Source organism: Rattus norvegicus, chromosome 3 (assembly GCF_021556685.1).
Source record: "Rattus norvegicus strain SHRSP/BbbUtx chromosome 3, alternate assembly SHRSP_T2T, whole genome shotgun sequence".
Lineage (NCBI taxonomy): Eukaryota > Metazoa > Chordata > Mammalia > Rodentia > Muridae > Rattus > Rattus norvegicus.
Window position 1 is genome coordinate 135,115,941 of NC_141536.1, and position 21,567 is coordinate 135,137,507.

General features: G+C 42.6%; 1 protein-coding gene across 8 annotated transcripts in view; it reads right to left on the reverse strand.

Moving 5' to 3' along the window:
* Positions 1-15,322: 15,322 nt before the first annotated feature.
* LOC120101725 (uncharacterized) overlaps positions 15,323-21,567 on the reverse strand; it is a 98,037-nt gene continuing 91,792 nt past the window's right edge. For 4 of the 8 annotated variants that reach the window (XR_015684657.1, XR_015684659.1, XR_015684666.1 and 1 more), the window contains 2 exons: positions 18,732-18,815; positions 15,323-16,607 (listed from right to left, as the gene is read on the reverse strand). The gene's annotated coding sequence lies outside the window, so the exon portion shown is untranslated. The remainder of the gene's footprint in view (positions 16,608-18,731; positions 18,816-21,567) is intronic. The other 4 variants (XR_015684658.1, XR_015684656.1, XR_015684670.1 and 1 more) reach the window with 1 other exon arrangement.

The window sequence follows — 21,567 nt, forward strand, 5'->3', positions numbered from 1 at the left end:
GTGAATCCTAGAGAACTGATTCCCTTGGGAGCACCTCTTGTCAGGTCAGTAGGAGTTAGGTGGTGAGCACTCCAGCCCCTTCCCTCCGGTAACTCTGTACTTGTTTCTTGAGGTCCCAGAATGACTAAGTTGTAATAGTTAGATGACGTGTCCTTCTCTAACTGTTTCCACGTCCCACTTCCGCCAGCCCTGATTAGTCTTTCTAAGAATTGTAGTACACTCCCGTTTACAGCAACAAGTCAGCAACTTGCACCTGAAATCACCAATCCCTGGTCTGCTTCTACTGAACAATGTACTGCTACTTAGTGTCCATTTCTCCTTTGATTAGCCTTGGGCCAGTTAAGCAGCCAGGGGGAAGGGTGGACTGGGAAGGCCACAGTGCTTGTGGAGAGCTGGCACTCTAATGAGTTTCCTGAGTTCCAGCTGGGTGAGTCTGACCCACTTCTGCATCCCTTCCAACCCAGCACATCGTCTGCCAGGAGCAGAGAGCATTGGGGTAAACATGACATTTTCCTCACGCTCAGCAAGACAGGAAGTTCATTAAGTTTGGTATAAATCTTTGCCTTTAAAGTGCCAGTTGGTGATTTATTTTCTCCTTCTGTTTAGATTTTTAGACTGTAGGTGCCAACCTCTGGAATCCAATCCAAAACCCCAAGCGAAGTCCTGTTGATAAATCAACAAAAGCCCTGTTTGCACAACGCAAGCCAGATGCAAATCCTTTATCCTTGAGAGGGAGTCTAATGATCATTTTTTCGATGTTGTAAAAGGTGCCATGGCAAAGCATCTCACTAATTCTCACCTTGGCTCCTAAAAAATATCCTCCGGCTGCCTTTCTTCAAAGAAAATCCACAGATAAATAAAATCTCTCCAGGAACACCACGGGCTGCAAACACATCGGAGGGGAAAGAAAATTGCAGAGAGAGGGCATACTCCTCGAGCATTTCTACGTTGCATTTGGGCATCACGATCTACCAGCCTGAGCTCCTTCATCTGCAGAGGGGCTTTGCGAAGGATCCCATGTGAGACCTTCGAGAATTGCTGAGACATTAACCTCTGGTTGCTATTAGCTGAGTCTCGGACATGTGACTAACTCCCTTTGATCCTCTATTTCCTTATTTTACGATTGCCAAGAAGGATGAAATGCATTCATTTGTTTGTCCTCCACATCTGAGAAGTTGATTTAGCATCTGCAGTGTGCCAGAACTGTCCTGGTCTCAGGGATATACAGGTGATTTGAACAACGGTGAGCCAATGGTAAGGAAAGCAGGGAAAACAAAGAGGTGGAGAAAAGAGCTGTGGCTGACAGCTTGGCACTAGTCAAACCACACCAGCCCTCAAATGAGCCCAGTCTTTGTGTTAAGAGATGTGGAAACCATCAAAGGGTATTAAGAAGGGAATGGGTAGCTCAACTAAATGAAGAGGCAGAAAAGAGCAGATGATAAAAGAGATAATATCACCAGTCACCATCGGGGGCTGGCAAGGCTCAGGCATCAACCAAATGGAAGCAGTGACCCCTCTCCTCCCATCCCAGAAACAGGACTTACTACCCTGCTCTTAAGCTAAGCTCTAAGGCAGAATTACCTGGTAACTGAGAAGTTATCACCTCCTGCCATGATCCAATTACCCACATGGGGACAAAGATCATGTATTGTTTGCGAGGAGGAAATTGGAAATTAAGTTTTATGAGCTAACATAGAAGAGGCTTCTGTTTGATAAGGATCGTTGTAAAAATCGTTACACTTTTCATATCAGTATAGGTAGGGGAGCACAAAAGAGGTTCTAGGTTCTAAAAGTAGCTTTATAGGACAAAAGGCTGCTCAAAGGATTGAGCAGTACTCAAAGACTGAAGTGTATGTCTTTGAGTATGTGTCTTGGCAGTTGGTTATATTCAGTTTTGGAGAGGTCTTCATAACACACACACACACACACACACATACACACACACACTGTATATTTTGAAGATATGAGTATAAAACATACCCCATATGTGTGTGTGTCTGCGTATGTGTCTATGTGTTTGTGTGTCTCTGTGCATATGTAAATATAAATATATGGCCTCTATACACACATTGACACATGTATGTGCATGCGTACCCATACACATACTTGTATGCACACACACACACACACACATATATATACATATATATATATATATATATATATATATATATATATATTCAGCCAAAGCTGGCCTTGTATTTATTACATAGACAAGGTAACCCTCAAACCTATAGCGATTCTCTCATCTCAGCCTTCTGAGCACTGGCTACATTCATTCTCTGGTAACTAGAGAAAGTATCTGGTATAACAAACAGGGCATCTAATTAGGTAGAAGTCACAATCACAAAAATGCACAATAAAATAAGACTCAAGAGTTGCTAAAGGTAGGAGATGGGTTTGTAATGTTGGAATATTTAGAAATAAAGATCAAAGAAGGCAAATAATTGGCTATCTCAGCTGAGATTTCTGCTGTGCTCCTATCTTCAAAACATACATAAATTGGTCAGAACAAACAGCTATGTCATCATCAAAGTTTTAAGGAAACAACAAGAGCTAAATATTTGTCATGTTCATAAAACACAAAAATCCCAGAACTACCTTGCAGAAGGTTTTATTTTGCTGTATTTAAATCAATGGCAAGGGAATGATGATCTGTAACTGGGTACAGATTTAATGATCTATCAGAGAGTAGAATCCTGGAGCTAGAGAGATGGCTCGGTAGGCAAAGTACCTGCTGCACAAACATGAGGGCCCAAGTTCAAATCCCCAGACCCATCTAAAATCCTGACATGACAATTCACACCTCTCTGTTGGCCCTGTGTTGGTGGTGTGGAGAAAAGGGAGACCACCAGAGCTTACTAGCCAGTCTGACCATGTCAATAAACTCTAGTATAGACCCTGTCAAAAAATGAGCAGTAATTTGACCTCTGGCCCCTACACACACATTGACATCCCTGGACACACACACACACACACACACACACACATCTCAAAAAAATAGAAAGTAAAATCTGAAAATTGAAAATTTAGACAAGAAAATTTTAGACTTAGTGATGTATTAAGGTATATCTGATTTTTATAATGGCAACTGAAAGATTTAGGAAATAAATATTTTAAATAAATCACAAGTATATGAACAAACAGTGTTATCCTGCAAATAATTCAAATTCTTTGTATTTGTATTAAATATTCTTAACTATTCAAACTGACTTACTGAGCTGTATTCTAGCAATGGTCAGCATGGCAGTTTGAAATGGATTCCAAGAAAAATTCAAGAATAAGATTTCAAGTATATTAGTTCTGAGTTCAGAATATATTAGGAACACCAAGAGTCAACATAAGTGTGCTACAAATAATTTCTTCCTGAAATTGTTTATTTCAATTTTTGCTGTCTTACAAAATAGGGACATCAGAGCAAATAATTCAGCCAGTGTCATCTGCCAGCAGAGGTTTGCACTGGATACTCCAACTCTCAGATGAATTTGTCATCAAAATGAACCACGGATAAATTTCTATGAACTTCCTCCTTGTGTTCAGTCCCATTAGCTACTCCATCTGCCTTGGAGTCAGGTTTCCTTTGAAATGAGTGTACAAATCAATGTATAGAATAGTCTTCCCTACAAATAGTGCACAGTAAGAAGTGACCAACTTTTGAATGACTGCACAGATGTCATTTCATATCATCTCCATCACTGACACTTAATGCCATCCTCTCTGTCATGTGCATAGTAAGTTGACATTGTGTATGTGGAAGCAGGGGGAGTAAGGCCATTGTTTGGAATTAGTTTAGTGGTAATCACCCCATGATCTTGGACAGACAATGCAGAGGGCGTGGAAGTTGCATGGGGGCAGGGGGTGAAAGAAAGCACCCAGGCAACCCTTGAGAAGTACATTAGCTTGACAAGGAGAGTGACAGGCTCACTTTTGCATGGCCTTCCTCCTCCAGGGAGCATCATTCCAACATGGCCCTGGAGAAGCTCAGGGAGAGACAGCCTTACATCATCTGTACTATATGTACACTTGGTCAGGCTGTGTAAACTTTGACATGTGGGTGTCAATCTTTCTCATATTTGCAGATGGCTTTATCAGAGCGTGATTAGTTTCCAGAACAAATTTGAGCAAAAGAAAACATTACCTACAGTATGTAAGCCAACAGACCAGCTAGTTTTCAGATTTGTCTATTTACATGGGCACTAGATGTTTTGCTAAAGCTCTCTAAAACTGATGGTAATTGAACAGTGCCAGTGTGTTAGTGGAAGCTGATGAATTGTAAAGGTTTTATAAACAACCAGGGTGGATTTGGCCACAGCCTTCCTAGTAATGTTTGTTAATCTCCCTGAGCAAGTGTGCCCCTAACACAATGTAAATACGCCAGAATTTGGAGGTGTCAATAGTGTAACTTTTACTGTTTGTAAAATCATTCTTTGATATCATCAGTAAGTTTACTGAATGTCCCATGGCCAAATATAATAAAACCTTAAGTAAGCGCTTACAGAGAAATAAGGGAAAACATGTGTTTTATTTTTACCCGCTGCATGTTTGTTAAAGGATCGCCATAGACTGATAAATACAGCCTGTGTGTAGGTTTCTGTCTGGCTTCCAGGGAAAGTGACTTTATTCTGAACTGAAAAGGGAAAGGATCTATTGAAAATTATTACATGCCAGAGTTTCCATAGTTGACTGAAGACTAGCACTTCCACAGGGAATAATAAATCTTTATTGATTACAATGTATCTCCCTATTCAAAACATCTTTAAAGATTATTTCAAGTAGAAGTGAGGTTGCAGATGCAGCTGCTGCGAGCTGTGTTCATGCATAGAAATTCCTGTACACACACACACACACACACACACACACCTGTATACGGGTGTGGCTATCTATTGAGCTTCCTATTGTGTCTAAGCTCCCTTGCTAACCACTAGAGGGATTGTCTGTTTCCATTGGATAGACAATAGAAAAACATGGTTTGAAGTATCCAAGAAAAATATATGAAAGCCTCCTTTCATTTTGTTGCCCTTCCCTCCTTTCTTTCTTCTTGGGAAATCTCATGATAGCTCAGCCTGTTTTGATGACACCTGTGAAAATTTTGGGAACCTGCCATGTGCCCTCCCCACAGTACATCTGACAAGCCCTGGAGGTTAACAAGCAGCCCCCTGGACTACAATATTGATGGCAGAGAAAATGAAATGGTGGTGACATTTTAAAAGAGGAATCTGTGAACCACAGATCAGCATGGCTGGCAGCACATAAAATCAATACAAATAACTGAAACCTTAATACCTTGATCCCGGGAAGAGGCTAGTTTTATCAGCACTGGGAGGGGGCACCCGGAGGGGCCACCTGCTATTGACTGGCTCAGGAGATGCGTTAAGCCAACCCCCACTATAGCTGGGGTGTTTTGTTTGTTGGTTAGTTTGTTTGTTATTTGTATGTCTTTGCAAGGATCCTGTTTCTCCCATGCTGACCTAGCAAAAAAACAAGTAAGGTGTCCTCATTTTGCAAGCCATCTTCTGCATTTGAATCTGTTACAGGCAATCAATCCTATGGCTTTCGGTGTCTTCCCCTAGTGTCTAAATGCGAAGAGTGAGTCTCCCACATTGTGAGTTCCTGCTTACTGCTCTCATAGTTAACTGAGAGCAAGGAAAGTAGTTTTCTCTCCATTGTGGCCTGAAAGTTCTCTGTGAATAATTAAGTTTGTATGACCAGCCCCTTCCCCACCGAAAAAACAATGGGAGTTCAGACCAGGTATTATAAAACAGTGAGTACAATGGGAAACTTTTTGCACAATGGCTTCAAAAAAGAAAGAGCTGAAAAAAATCTGTTGACAGTTTACTATGAAAAAGATGGGTTAAAAATGCTTCGCTTACTATTTCTTTGTAAGTCTGTGTCCTTTTGATAAGCTGTGGCAAAAAGTAACTTTCTTGATCAAAAAAATGCACAAACTACAGAAAAAGTAACACTGGTAAAGACTGAATAAAATGGGGAGAAGCATATGACACAGTGCTCAGAACACTGTTTTAGCCAGTTTTCCTGGGGACAGCCCTAGGCAGGCAAGTTTGATTCAGCAGGCATTAGGAATTCCAATCACCACAAGCACTATGGAGGTTCCATCCAGCACCAGGCCAGAAACCTCTGTCTCCTCTGAAATCACACAAACCCCTATTTCTAGAAAGGTGTATTAGTAACCATAGGTAACCAAGCACACAAAGACTCGGCCAACGAGATGTAGGATAATCTTTAAAGAGCTGGGAAGCAAACTGCTCTAAAAGTATTAAAGATAACAAGAAAGTGTTTTATTATTATTATTTGCTTAGTTCATCATTCAGTGAGTGACGAGATGGAAATAACTTGTCCTAGGTGTCTGTGTGCAAAGAAATATTACATTTGCAAATGATAACTTCTGTGTTTGAATTTTGTCTGATGTGGGGCTGAAGGGCAGAGAGGTGTGTGTGCCCGGCAGCACTTTGTCTCCATGGACTATGAAGAGCTAGAAAACTGAGTGACTCCTCCCGTGACTCACACATTAGGACATGCAGGTGTTAGAGCCAAGTGCATCACAGTCAGGCCTGAACCTCACTTTTTCCGTGTCTTTCCTCTGCCCTAGACATCAGGAATGAAAACTATGATAGGGAAGGCCCTCTGGAGACAAAGCTCCTCCAGGCTCCTGGAACTTTCTGAGTCCACTGCAAACTCATGTTATGAACCTGTGGCTCTGAGGAGGCGACAGCCCAGCAGCCTGGCGTTGCGGTTGTTAATGTGTGCACAGAGTAACTCTGTTTGTTTGTAGGTCCTTAGTAGAAGGGTGTCTGATGTTGACTTTTTGAGGCTAATATTGTTTGAATTTTCTGTCCGACTCTGAACCACCTTTCAGAGGGCTCTTTTTTTTCCCCTGTGATGTTTGTACATTCATTACCTTTTAAAATGCCCTGAAGTAGTAAACAGTGAAATACTTCTGCCCTCCACACATCCATTGTCAGCAAGAATAAGAGCCAGACTGCCACAGGCGGAGTCAGATGCTGTCGCCAGCGGCTTGCCCTGGTCATAAATATCTGGAGCTTTGGAGAGAGTGGGGAGAGCATTCCCACAGTTCTAGCCCAACATAGTTCAGGCTCCATCAGAAAAGCCCCATGGCCATATCTAGAAGCGTAACTGATACAACTTTGCATTTATGTTTTGGTCCATAAAATGTTCGAAAGGGAGTGAGAGTAAGGCATGTGTCTGCATGAATACAGGTTTTCTTAAATATGAACAAAATTGAATGCCTCTTTGCCTTTCAATCTAGCAAGAGCTATGAGGAAGAGTTATGACTTTCTTCAGGAGGAAAGGAGAAAACCATTTCCTGACAATCTCCCCCTCCCCAGTCTTTGTGAGAACAACTCTAGCCTAGTGGGATATGGGATGGGGAGAGTCTAGGGCTGGGTGTGTCCTTCTGACCCCTTGACATTCTTTAAGGGGAAACTGTTCTTTGTTCTCATAGGCAAGTAATGACTGTATCATTGGGTTATGCCATCCTGGTGGCCTGTCAGCTTAGAAATTGTCTTCTGTCTTCCATGGCTTTAACACAGTTCTTTTAAATGTCTCCCACCCCTTGATGCTCAGGGTAAAAGGCAAAGCATATCTCAGCCTGCTTCTCTTCAGAGACACTCAAAAACAAGTTCTGCTCCACCTGTGCCTTAGAGAAGTGTGCCCCACATGACCTAGGATTCAACACATGTGAGCAATAGGAGAAATGTAAGCACAGATTAATAATAGCAAAGATAGTCTGCAGGGATGAAAGAAAATCTATACCACCTGAGGAGCCATTTTCTCAATAACTCACCTGTTTTGAGGCCTTGGTATATTTTTAAGAGGTAAGCCAGGTGTGTTACCCATGTAAGGCCTCAAGTTGAGTGTGATGATCCAAATGAATCTTCATCTGGTTAAGGACTCTGTTTGGTGTTCAGGACCTCACGTCGAAAAACAGGGGCTTGAATCTCAATCTTCAAGTATCTATGAGCTAGAACTTGGCTCTGTGAATCTCTTTCACTAAAAACCCACTGGGGAGATTTTCTACTCTACCCAGTTTTAACTACTATCCATCAGTTAACAGGAAAGGAAACAGGATTGATTGCCAAGTTCAGGGGTAAAAACATAAAGAGTGGATAGTTAGGGAAGACTGTGGTTTAAGGATTGGACTAGCTGTAGTTTGAAAGCAAAAAGAAAATGGTGAACAGACAGAACAAAAGCATCAACTCCTACTAAGTTCAAGGTTTAATTGAGTCTCATTAGGGAGTCTCTAATGTAGATGGGCTCCCTCTGATCAGCCTAAGCTATAGGTGCTTAAAGCAGTTTATAAAGACAGAGGCAAGTCTTTAAAATGTGCTTAGGGGCCTCAACAAGACTCCCTTTGGCCCATTCCATTTGCCTTATATAAGGAATTTTCATTATTCTTGTCTCTTTCTCAGGTCGGTTCCCTGCCCATGAAATAAAGCAATGAAATGAAGTTCACTGGGGGGAATAATGGTATCAAAGGAAAAGGAGAGGGATAAGCTAAGAGGAGGGATCTGGCCAAGGTTCAGTCCTAGCAAAGTCTGCACTTAGGTTGCTCCAAGAAAAATGGTTTACTGGAATTAATCGCCTGTTCCTCGAAAGTTGTTCAGGTCTTAGGCTCCTGGTTGGCTTTGGCACTGTCCAGGGGGCATTCTGGAAAAATTTAAGCCTTAGGTGCATTTGCCAACTCAACCTTGTCATCGTGATGTAACAAAAGACCCCTCATTTGAAAGGAACTCTGAGTGGCTTATCAGGACATGGACCACAACAAATGACACTTGCTTTCCCATCACCAAGCCTCCAGTTGGCATTCAGAATGTAGACAGCAAAGACTCACTCATGTGCCATGAGCACTCTGCAAAGGAAAATCCTTGGTGAGGACCTGATCCACTGTCATGTGTTCACTGTCCTAGGCAACAACATGGTTGCAAAGCCTGGTGTGTGGCTCATGTCATTTGGATATGGATCTTGAAATCTAGTGCACTACTGAGGAAATTATACTTGAATGTGTATTCTGGCTTTTTTTCAGTCTGTCTTCCATTTTACTCCAGGTCTCACCTACTCCCTTGGTCAGGCAATGTCTCCCTTAACATCTGTTTTGTTTTCTTTTTCGGTTGTTGTGATAAAATACTATAAAAAGCAATTTAAGGGAGAAAAGGTTTATTTGAGCTCACAATTCCAAGGAATGCTCCATCATGCTGGGAAAGCCAAGGTAGCAAAAGGTTGAAACAGCTGGTTTACATTGTATCTGCAATCAGGAAGCAGAGAGCAAAATACACATGCCATTGCAGGAATTCTCTCTGTTTGTACAATCAAGATCCAATCCAGGCACTGATGTGGCAGGTCTTTCACACCTCAATTAACATAATCAGGATAATTCCCTGAAAGCATGCTTAGAAGTTCACCTCTCATGAGACTGTAGAGTCTGTCAAGTCGACAATTAACAATAACCATCTCTTCATGACTGACACCACTGTGACTTGTAGTTCATCTCTGGGGTTTACAAAGTGCAAATAAACACGAGGTCTTCTAGAAATTTCTGTCTGTACTTCTCTTTGTGACACACCATCACAGCACACGCCCTGTCCCTCCCCCAGGTGTTCAGTCTCATCCCTAGAGTGTCCCACCTGCCCTGCTACTCCAGTGACGTACAGCATGGCTCTGAGTTTCAGTTGGAGAGAGACTTTCAAACTCTGTTTATGGTGGTTCTGAAGATGGAGTCGAAGCATGTGCAGATCAGTTTTGACCCAGGTGAAAATTCTGGCCTCACATCCCATTGCTGTATCCTTTAAAATTCCCCAATACTGCCTATGAAAGTAACGTTTACTCTGCTGATGAAATTGTCCTCTCTGAGGCTTGCTGCCTCTGTCTTCTAACTCAGGCCCTAGTCCTGGAAACTTCTAGCCTCCATACAATCTAATCTAGGCCTAGAATGTTTTCAGTCTCTGAGACTTGCTGCTGAATAAGCTCACCCCTTGCTAGTTCTTTCTGATCTCTGGATAGTTGACTCAGCTCAGCTGTTTTGGCTCAAACTCCTCTCCAAGCTGACTGATTCGATCTGGTTTCTCTCAGCTTCTCCTGAATTGCACTGCTTAGCCTCATACTAACTTTGAAAATAATGTTCTAATCGCCTGGCTCCTTTTCATTCTCTAGCTTGTTCTGTCCACACCTATGTCTAGCTTGTTCTCCCTCTGTATCCTGTTTCTGTACAACTTTCCTGGCAAAATGGCCCTCTCTCATTTTCTCTCACTGGGCTTCTGTCTCTTAAGTAGTCTCTCTTTTCTTTCTGTTTTCCTAAGAGTTGGGCATAGGTTAGTCTATCAAAGACCTTACTGGTGAAATGGCACCAAAGAGAGATTTCACCTCTGACTTCATTTATCCTCTACATCTCTTTGAGCAGCCCTGTTCTCTCTACAATCCTGTGTCTGTTCTAGATTCCATTATTCCTTGGAATATCCAACTGACTTGCACCCTAAGAAGAGCACAAACAAATCCAGTTGGGATGTAGGAAGAAAATAGATACTCTCGCCATTTAAAACATCAAATTGGGCCAGCAAGATGGGTTAGTGGGGAAAACTGCTTGCCATCAAGCTTGGTGACCTGACCTAAAAATAATCCCATGACTCCTCAACAGGAGAAGGAAAGAACCAACTGCCACACACACACCACACACACACACACACACACACACACACACACACACACACACACATACCACAATGTAATCAACATGTTTAAAATAAAAAATTAAGTTATATTCATAATTGAATATGTGTGTCTAATAAATGCATTCACATGTTGGAGCCATGTGCTCTTCTTATAAACTATGGGCTACTTGGTCCAAATGACACCACACAGACCTCTTCCAGACACAAATTTCCATCTCACTCATGCACAAAGTCGGTTATTCTCAAATATGAACTTTCGAAAGAGGCAAATAGTGTCGATGCTTTGCAAAGTGCAGAGCTAGTGTTAAATTGCCAGCCTGACATAATCAGTGCTGACCTTCGCCTGGCTTTGTGTGCATTTGGGGTTCTTTCCACTTCCGCTGTGCCTGCACAAATAATACCAGTTTGGGTGAGTTGGGGATATTAGGTTCGATATTTGATTTTAATTGAGTAGCTCATTCTAGAATGAAAGCCATGTGTTACAGCTGCCTGGGAGCCAAAAGGCAGAGATCACAAAGGCTAATGCCAGGGTCTGTTTCTGGCCCTAGCAAATGAAGGCTCAGTCACATTAAATCTCTGTCACCCACCCCAGGGAAACCCAAACTCTTGCTGTAAGTTCCACTCATTCCTAAGGATCTGCCCTCTAGGGAAAGTCTCCATTTCATTGTCATTTGCGTCCTGATTTCATCCCTATATATTTGCCCATTTTTTGAAAGCCACTGACATAAAGTACTTGAACGAGATGTGTCCGGGCAGAGGTGTTAGGAACTGGAAGAAGACACATAGCACACCCAGGAATGCCTACTTGCTAGCTCAGGACACCAACAGAGGGGATCAGGAGGCAAGAATCACTAACTATTCTGGCCAGTGGAGAGCTGAGTCTGTGGATCTAGTTAAGAATTGTCCTAGAATGGTGGATGACACCAGACTTGGTCAACATAACCTGGCTTTATCAAATTCCTGAACATAAGACTCCTCTGAGTTTGTTTACAGCATTGAGGAGGCACTCATGGCCCAGTCTTGGTGAGGGTCGGGCCACACATTTCTTCTGTATACCCATCAGTACACCTGTATCTATCTTTGTATACATCTGTCAAATCCATGGAAAAGCCGTAAGACTATAGGAACAACAGAATAGGCTCTTGACTTTAGAACGTGCTTTAATTTGGTCCTAATCAGGCTTCAGAATGCTTTGTTCCATTTGGCAGACCTGACCACTGGACTCTCCTATTTCCTAAATTTCCATGGGTAGAACATATGGCGGCTTGGGCCTTCTAATAGACTTCAGCTCTGCCACATGCAAGCTGTCACAGGGCTTTTGTCACAGGGCCTTTGCGCTTTCCTAGGAAACACCTCACCTGCTCCAGTCAGTCTTAGCTCCTGCTCGGAGCTGAGCATTGGAGCCAGCGCCTAGATAAGCTTCCCTTTACGGAATGTCATAAGCAGCCTTCCAACTCCCAAACTCACTCACCTAGTGGGCATAATCTTCTCCATCACACATATCATTCTCTAATATTTTTATATCCGTGCACTTACTTTTAAGTTATATGCTTTCTTGATTCTGTAGGGGCTCAGTCTCCTTTACCGCTGTGTTCCAGTGCCTAGATACATTGCTGAGTGGTCAAATTAATGAATTAATGAATGAACAAATGAATGAATGGAGTATTAGGTATAATGTTTACCATGGAGAAGACTAAGTAGATCAATCACCTGTATATTTGTATGTGTCTCTGTCTGTCTGTCTGTCTGTCTCTCTCTCTTTCTGTCTGTCTGTCTCTCTCTCTCTCTCTCTCTCTGTGTGTGTGTGTGTGTGTGTGTGTGTGTGTGTGTGTGTGTGTGTAGGTGATGTCTTCCTCAATCACTCTCCCAATTATTTTTTGAGATAGGGTCTTTCACTGAACCTGGGTTTCACTAATTGGGCTAGAATTGCTGTCCAGCGAGATCCAGGGATTGTTCTGTATCTCTTTCCCCACTAAGTTTGGGTGTGCTCTAGACATTAGAATATGCGCTATAGAACTCGCTACTGTGTGGGATCCTTTGTTCTGTGGACCCAAAACATTTGTTATGAACTTTACTCTATGTGGCTGCCCAGCACTTACTCGTTCAGGTGTCTCTTATGCCTGGAAACATAGGTACATGTCATGCTTTTGGCTTTTGCAGAAGCTTTGAGGGCCAAATTCAGGTCCTTGTGCTTGCTGGGCACACAACTTAGCAACTGACCATCTCCCAAAGCTTTTCAGTAATAATGAGAATGATGATAATGTTACTATTATTAGTGAAGTAAGCAGAGAAAACAGAACTCATTGTGAAGTTGACCATGGCAACCACTGGCCTGACTTGGGATCTGTCTTCCTGTTGCTGTCTCTCTTCAGTTAATTTCCTTCCTCAGCCTGCAGGGTAAATCTCCTCCTTCATTGCTATTTTTCTTTCTTTCTCTCCTGCTTTTGTTCTGGGGAGCCCAGGGCTCCCTCCCTACAGTAAGCTGTCAAGACAAGGAACACCCTGGCAGTGATGATTGATAGCAGGTGAACGAGTCCCAATGGTTTTTCTTTGTGCCTGTGTTTATTTAGCAGGTTTAAGTTTCATTTAATCCCAAGGAAAGGTCCTAAGTACGGACGGAGAGCCACAGAAAAGGCCTGCAGGCTTGGCTTATGTTCCAGAAGCGAGGAGCTGCTGGATTCTGAGTCTTATTTATCAGCACCTAGCCCACCCACTGGGCTTGGTTCCTAGTAGTTCTTAGACCTGCCAAGACTCCAAGGCCCTCTGTTCCGTCCCTGAAGCCCAGAAGAGAGCCTCACTATCCTTCCTCCTTGCCTACCCATAGACCAAACTGGAAAGTTCACAGAGGTTGCCACACTGGGCTGAGTAGGGCTACTTACCTGGGACAGAAGGGCCCCTGACTCCAGTGATACCTGAATGAGTAGGTGCTGGGCAGCCACATAGAATTAAATGAATAACAGAGATGTTTCCGGTCCACAGGGCAATGGAACCCACACAGTAGTGAATTCTATAGACATATTCTAATGTCCACAGCATACCCAAACTTAGTGAAGTGGACTTCATCCTAGGACAGAACAAGAGTTTCAATGTGCACTGGGCTGACTAATTTAATCTTTAAGTTTTTATTCTGCATAAAAAGAAGCCTAGCAGAGCCTAAGCTCTTGGAAACCTGAGCAATAATTTCTTCTGAGGTTTTAAAAATAATTTACAGGGTTTTTCCCTTCTGGTACAGAAAAAAAGGTTCTTATGAAAAGATTATTTTTATATAGAAAATACAGACAGACAAAAGGAAATAGGTAAAAATCCTCCCACAAATCTGTCACATCCAGGGAAATGACTAGGATCCTTCTTCTGAGATCAGACTCCATACTGCTTACAAAGCATAGCTATGTCCAGTCCTTGCTGGGACTTCTCTAACTTCTGTAGAAAGTGTGTAACAAGGACACACACTTATCAACAGAGTAGATGTGCAAAGGAATCACTTTGAGTTGTGTTAAAAGTGGATGGGAAAGTCAAGGAGAGCACGAGCAGACAGGCCAGTTTCTGAGGGAAAAGAAGGGATTTGAGAAGTAGTGCCTATGTCAGGGAGAGGGCAAGAAGGGTGATAAGCCACTGGGCCTCACCCCACCCCTGCCAGCTCACATGTGTTCTCTGATCATAACTTCAGTAGCTTTCTTTGGCCCTGGGACTGTGGCACTGGATGTTTACAGATCCAGAGTCCCCAGTTCAGTAGAACAAAGGTGCTCAACTCCTGGCCAGGAGAGTGAGTGACCCTAGTGTTATTTCATCTTCTAATATTGGTGCTCTCCGGTAAGGACTTTGCACATAGCTAGCTCAGCATGATAATGCTGAGAGAACAAGGGCTTTCCTTTCTGGTCAAGTAGTGTGATCCACTAAATCCTAGACTCACATAAAAGAAAAACTGCTATGCCTTCTACTAAATTTACTCAGCCACATGGAAATTGGCTGTTTCTTCTTTGCCAAAGGTGGTAAAGTGTGCAAGTTCAGAGGAAGTTTTGGTGCCATCAAGTGAAAAGATGCATTTCTAACACTCCATGTTAGAGAAGACAAGCCCAATTTAGACACACACACACACACACACACACACACACACCACCACCACCACCACCACCACCACCACCACCACCACCACCATCATCATCATCATCATCATCATCATTGTGGGAGTGGCCATACCTTGAGTCTCAGGACTAGTACCACAATGATAAGGAAGGGCTAGGACACTGAAAAGCTTGGAGCTGGCACAGTATCACCTCTCCATTTGATACTCACACCTTCACTGACACTTCTCTTCAGAGCTGGGCCTGTTTGAGGTACACATATGGATTTCAGAAAATAGTATCTTAGGAACAATGTAGATTGGTAGCTAATCAGAGGGAAAGGGGATGGGACAGAGCCTACTACTTCCCTCTCATTGGGAAGTGAAGTTTGGCAAAGATACTCCTAAAGGCCCCCAGAAGGACAACGTCCAGGTCATCCACAGTGGGTCCTTGATGGACAAGCCCTCCTCTGGCTGACTTGCCCTCCCTCTCCTTCCCTCCACTCCTGCCTACTTTCCTCTTCCTCTCTCCCCCTTCCTATCATCTCCCTTCCCTTCTATTGCCTCTTCCAGCCTCTCTTAGCCTCTCTTTTTTCTCTCTTTCTTCCCCCTCCCTTCCCATCCCTACTTCCCACCTCCTTCTGGTGCTTCCTAAATTAATATTCTAAATAAATTTATTGTCCCTATACCTTTGTTACTTCCTTCCTTTCTTCCTTCTTTTCCTGTTCTTCCTCCTTCTCCTCCTTCTTCTCCATCCCTTCCTCTGCATTCTTGCCTTCTTCCTCCTTGTCTTCCTCCTCCTTCTTCCTCTTCTTATCTCCTGAGTGCTGGGATTGAAGGAGTGCGCCACCATGCCCAGCCTATATCTTTGCTTCTTGATGTTCTTTAGGGGACATTGGTCCAGGAGATTGACTGATGCATTGACTGAAATGCATCCTTCAGGACTCAATGTAGAACCTAACTCTTCCCAGAATCCTTCCTTGCTCTCCTCTCTGACACTTAAGGTTGGAACAGAAGTATGCCTCATGGACTCCTTGCCCAAACAAAGTTCTCAACCTTGTTTCTTAGCAAATAGATGGTCTCTAGCACACGAGTACACATGAGGAATGAAGCAGGGCCACCCCCATTCTTATAGTTCACCCAAAGACTTCCCAAAGTTAACTCCAGTTCAAGCTGTCCTGGCTTCACCTCTTGTGGAAGTTCTCTTCCTATGAAGCACTTATCGATCAGCACTCTCTGGGACAGTGGTGTTGACAATTTGCCCTTTCTCAGAAACACACAGCAAAAACAACCTTTCAGATGCAGCCCAACTTCCATTGCTCAACGTTAGCTCTTTTTCCTGGAAACAGCTGATGAGGAAGGGATGTTAACTACTGATAAATTATTTTCCAAGCCACTTTGAACATATGGACCCAAGTGCACTGAGGACATGAACTCTAAGCGTTAAGGTAAAATTGTCTATTTAAGCAGATTCCTGCATAGGAAGACAGGAAGCTATTTCTTCTTTACCCTAGAGAGTTGTGCCTCCAAAGTGGCTTCCTCAAATTAATGTCCCCAAGCACAACAGCATTAAGTTGCATCTCTCATTCACACAAAAGTACCAGAAAAGATCTTCATGGGTCCGAAGTTAAAATTATTGTGACTACAAATGACATTGGCTTTAACTCTTTGGCCTGACTCCAAAGTAAATGAATGTTTGTTCATTACATTTCCAAGTGAATGTGCCTCTCCCAAGGCTGCAATAGTTGGGAGGCAGCAGAGAGCTGATAGGTCATGGCAGGATTCCTCAGTTGTTTGCTGACGACTTGTCCACCAGTTCCTCTTCAGGTAAGTTACAGGCACAGTCCCTGGAGACCGAAAGCATATGAACAGAGATTACTTTTCTAGAAACAGACCACACGGGGAATAAAGTCCACAAGGAAAATTGAGTGAAGCCTATGGAGTCTTTAGAAGAGGAAAGATGGCCTCAGATCTGCTGAAAAAGCACTGGGAGGCCTTAGGCTAAGTGTATGCAGTTGATAAACCCAGCAAGTTCTTTACCAAAGCCTTCCTATGAGAAGCAACTGTACTGAACTAATGTCCCATGGACTTGGATAGATGGAATCAAATCAGCAGGACTCTCTGTGCTGAGACTCAGAGTTTGGGGTTTTCCGTGACACAAGGCAGGAAATGTCAATGTTTAGATGTGGGGCAGGTACATTGTTAATAAATTTCTCTTCCTACAGCTTCATGCTTCCAGGTTGGACTAACTAAACTCTGAGCCCTAATAGAGATGCACATTTACAGTCATACAGGTTGGAAACAATAGTCCAACAACAAGAAGGTGGGTAAATACCAGAAGGAGAATGAAAATGTCACCTGGCCAACCCACATTGTGTTGCGCTCAGAAAGCAGCTGCCTCACACAGAGAGAAGCACATATGAAAGATGAGGATGTTTACTAGAGTATGTATTCACCTGCAACGTCTTCTGGGCACCATTCATGATCCCGCTAAATCCCTCATTCATATGAGGAGGCCATTCTTTTCCCTGTCCCCACTACACATCAAGATGCTCTGTCCAAACCAGAGCCAGGCTCAGTGTTGAGTTCTGAATGCTTTGCCCTGACATTGTATAAGCTATTAGGAGAGCAAGGTGACCAGGTTAAGGAAGCTTTGGCTCTGTCCATCTGTCTCCGCATCTCATTTCAGGCAATAAAGCACTGACAAAATCTGATTCAGGCAGAGAGAGAGGGAGAAACTAAGCAAAGCCTCAGAGGACTGTCTTTGTGTTAAGTAATACAGCTTGTTTGAGTATCCTCCATCTCTTAAAGTCACTTAGTGAATTCATAGAGAATAGACCTAGGAGGATTCTGCAAATATGGGGTGAGAGTTAAGGAATAGATGGACTGTGTCCACTGAAGCTCAGTTAAGATATTCTGGGTTTGTTTTGACTTTTGTTTTGTTTGAGGTAGGGCTTCTCTATGCAGCCCATCACGGCCTCAAACTTAATGTGCAGCCCAAACTAGCACTACACTCAAAGTACTCCTTTCTGAGCCTCCTGAACACTGGCACTATAGGCATGTGCCTGTCTGTCTGTCTGTCTATCTATCTATCTATCTATCTATCTATCTATCTATCTATCTATCTATCATATGCAGCCATTATAGGCATTCTAATTCAGAAAAGATGGCTTATCTTTGCTTTCAACACAATTAGAATAAAAAAGACTTCTTCATTAATAAATCAATGTCTTATTTTTCAAACATACTACTTGCATTCATCAGATATGCTCACTGCATGCTTAACTACACATATGAATGAGACTCAGTATGATATTTCTGAACACATGCATTGCTTGTGTGGAGCAAGTCTTATTAGCATAAAAGGATGCCTGGTCTTTTGTGTGTTACAAGGCAGCTACTCTCTAAGAAACTTAGACTTTTGTGGCAAAAGAAGGAAAGTTCACAATGTGCTATTTCAGAACCTTTTCCTATATTCATGAGCATGAAGAGGCCCTTCATTTGCTTCAACCAAACACGACAGATGAATACAGGCAGAAGAAAGAGAATTCAGCCATCTTTGTCCAGCCAAATGTTCAAGTACCTGTACTTTTTAATGTAATAATTGAGATTTGTAGGGAAAGCCTATCTTGTACTTAAAAGCACATTATTCATGTCAACATATAATGGGTTTGTTGTTAATTTTGAAATAAATTACATAAGTATTTTACATGTCACAAATACTAGTAGATATCAAAAGATGTTACCTATGTAAACACAAGCTCTTTGGGGTCTTCTTTTTTTTTTAAGAGTGAAAAGAGGTTATAGACCCAAAATTATCGAAGCTTTCATCAAACTTAGCTTCAAAATAAAGAATGAGACCTTCGGTCTAGCAGGAGACTAGACAGAACCTAAGGCCTTGAGAATGATTGGCAAGTATTCTATCACTGAGCTGTATCCACAGTCCCATATGTCACGACAGAGAAGAATACCTTTGAGGAGTCTAGCCTATCAGACAAGCGCTGAACTTTCTCCCTTGACCAAAAGTTTGCAGAAGGCTGAGCCGCATGTGTACACTGAGGAAAGAAAAAGAAAATTAGTAAACCATCTCCCAAGCAGGCTCTTCTCTTTTTAAGGGAGGTAACATTATGTCAAGGTGAATACATTCAGAAAGGATAGACACACAGAATCCCAAGGCCGTCCTTCACCTGTGCTCAGCTGCCTATGGGATGGTTTTAACATCCTCAAGCAAAAGAGAGAGCTGGGCAAAATGAGTGAATACAACACAGATCAAAGAGTTCCCAGCCCTGCCCTGTGGAAAGAGTATAGAACTCACACATGGCAGGATTTGTACCTGTGTGTGTTATGTGAGGTTGGGAAATGGAAACTGTAGTGTATACCAGAGAGGACGTCTCCTCTCCCACTGCCATACCTACTTTACAGAGGAATATTCTATTTGTTTAAGCCCCAATTTCACTGATCTTGATTACTGAAGAACTGGAGCTTTCAATCTATCATCTGCTAGACCTGTTGCAATTGCTTTCTGTTAACACAGAATACATACAATCTCTTATATGTGGTGAGGATAATGAGCAGAGGTCCTTGAGAAATTCCCGTGTGTAGAAAGCATGGGTAGACTAGAGGGTCCCAGGAAGCATTGATAGTGAAAAGCTGAAGATGCTAAATGGTACCCGAGAATGGCAGCTACTAGAAGTAACCAGCTCTGCCAAGATACATGTTTTGTTCTCAAACTTGGTAATGCCAAGAAGCTGCTTTCCCTCGAACAATCTTGCTGGCTGCTGCAAACCTTCAGAATCACACCTGGGTTATTCTGGGTTATGACTTTAAAGTCATTGTGCCAAGGTGACACCAGCCTTCTCCTGCTACTTCATCAGCATGCCTCACACCTTCACATCAGCACTTAGCATCCTTATAATGCTTTGTCAATGAAAGTATTCAGAAATTATCTAGATAATGTTCCATTTTATTTTATTGGCATGCATCTTTATAAAGCATTTAAATTATATGACAAAGAAGGGAAGGTCCCTTGATTCCAAAAGGCAAAACGTATCCTCATGAACAGACAGGACCTGGATCATATTCAAGAGCAACATTGGGGGCGACCCAGTGCTTTATTCCCCAGACTTTTACAACACTCATTTACAGATCTGTCCAATAGAATTCACAGTGTCTTCTAGGCCATGTATTTTGAAGGAGAGTGTTTAAAATGTAAATGATGGAAATATAACAGAAAAACACTCTTACCATGCATGTAAGTTGGTGTTATGTAGTAACTAGATTGTTTTAAGGCAATAGCCGGGACTTAATGAGTCTATCTTTTAGGAATACTAATAATACTAATAATATTTTTAGTATTATTATTATGAAATTTGGTAATTTGTTGACAGTCATATTTAATTTTTCTAAAATATTTTTTAAAAATGAAAGGGAAGGAGAGGGGAAGGGAGGGGAGGGGAAGACAGGAGAAGGGAAGGGAAGTGAGGAGAGGACAGGACAGGACAGGACAGGAAAAGCAAAGTGAGGAGGGGATGGGAGGGGAGAAGGGGAGAGAGGGGAAGAGAGAGGAGGGGTGGAGAGAAGAGGAGGATGGGAAGGGAAGAAGAAGGGATGGGAGGGGAGAGGGGAAGAGGGAGGAGGGTTGGAGAGGAGAGGAGGATGGGAAAGGAAGGGGAGGGAGGAGAGGGAAGGGGAGAGGAAGAAAAAAGAAAACGGAGGAGAGAAGAGGTGGAGGGGAAGAAGGAGCTTGGGAAGTGTGTCTTCTGCTTCTGGATCCTACATACATACCTAATAAATATTAGTTTCTTTCCTTTCACCCCAAATTTGTATGCTTTCTCTCCCCTTTCTCTTCTCTGTTCATGGCTGCCGCCCAGAATTAAATATTTGTTATGAAATAGACCTAGTGACTGGGTCACAGAGATAAAGGATCCTGAATGCTCTGGCTCCACGTGAGCAGTTGATGGATGAATTTCTGCTCCAGGGACTGTGCTTAAAAAAGATACACCTGCCTACAGGTGGCTAAGCAGAGATCTGCTTCTATACAAGGGACAGCCATAAATCAAAACGAGATAAAAGCATTTAAAACCAACAAAGCAGGCAACATTTTTGAGTAATTGAGCTTCGTTTTAAAAAGCAAAAAATGTCTGTGTTAGTCTTCGTCTTTCAAACATTATTCTCTGTTTGGTTAAGCTATGCAAACACAGGGGCTCTGATGTAAGCAAGACTTTTTCTTTTTGTATGTTGTACATAAATGTCTTTAATCTTTTGAGTTAGGAATTTATTGGTTGAGTCTTTATGAGTGAATTCAGCAGAGCTCTGAAATGTTTTTTTTTTCCTCCAAAAAAGAAAGCGAGAGGGGAGGAGGCAGAGAAGGGTCAGTGGGGTTTAAAACAGAAGACCAAGCTGAAAGAAAAGACAAGAATGAAAGGATTTGTCTGCAACAACAGAGTAGGTGAGAGTCCAGCTGACTTTATCCAGCTTAACCCTGGGCCCAAGTGAATGCACCTTGGGTCAGGTAGGGAAAAGGGACTTCAGTGAATTGGCAGGTGACAACAATGTCAGCTACTACAAGCAAAACAAGCCCACAGCCAAAGCTCACAGTCACCTGGCCACTTGCTTGCTTTTCTGTTTATGTTCTTTTAAAAAACACAGTCGCAATAGAGAAAAACATAAACCATGAAACTTGAAATTTAACGTTAGTCTAGAAGTGTTCAAAGATTGACAATGTCGAAAGATTTTCATTTGTGGGCTGTGGAGTTTATAAGAGCTGCTGGGGGGGCGGGGGTACAAGCAAGATGGCTCCAGGCACAT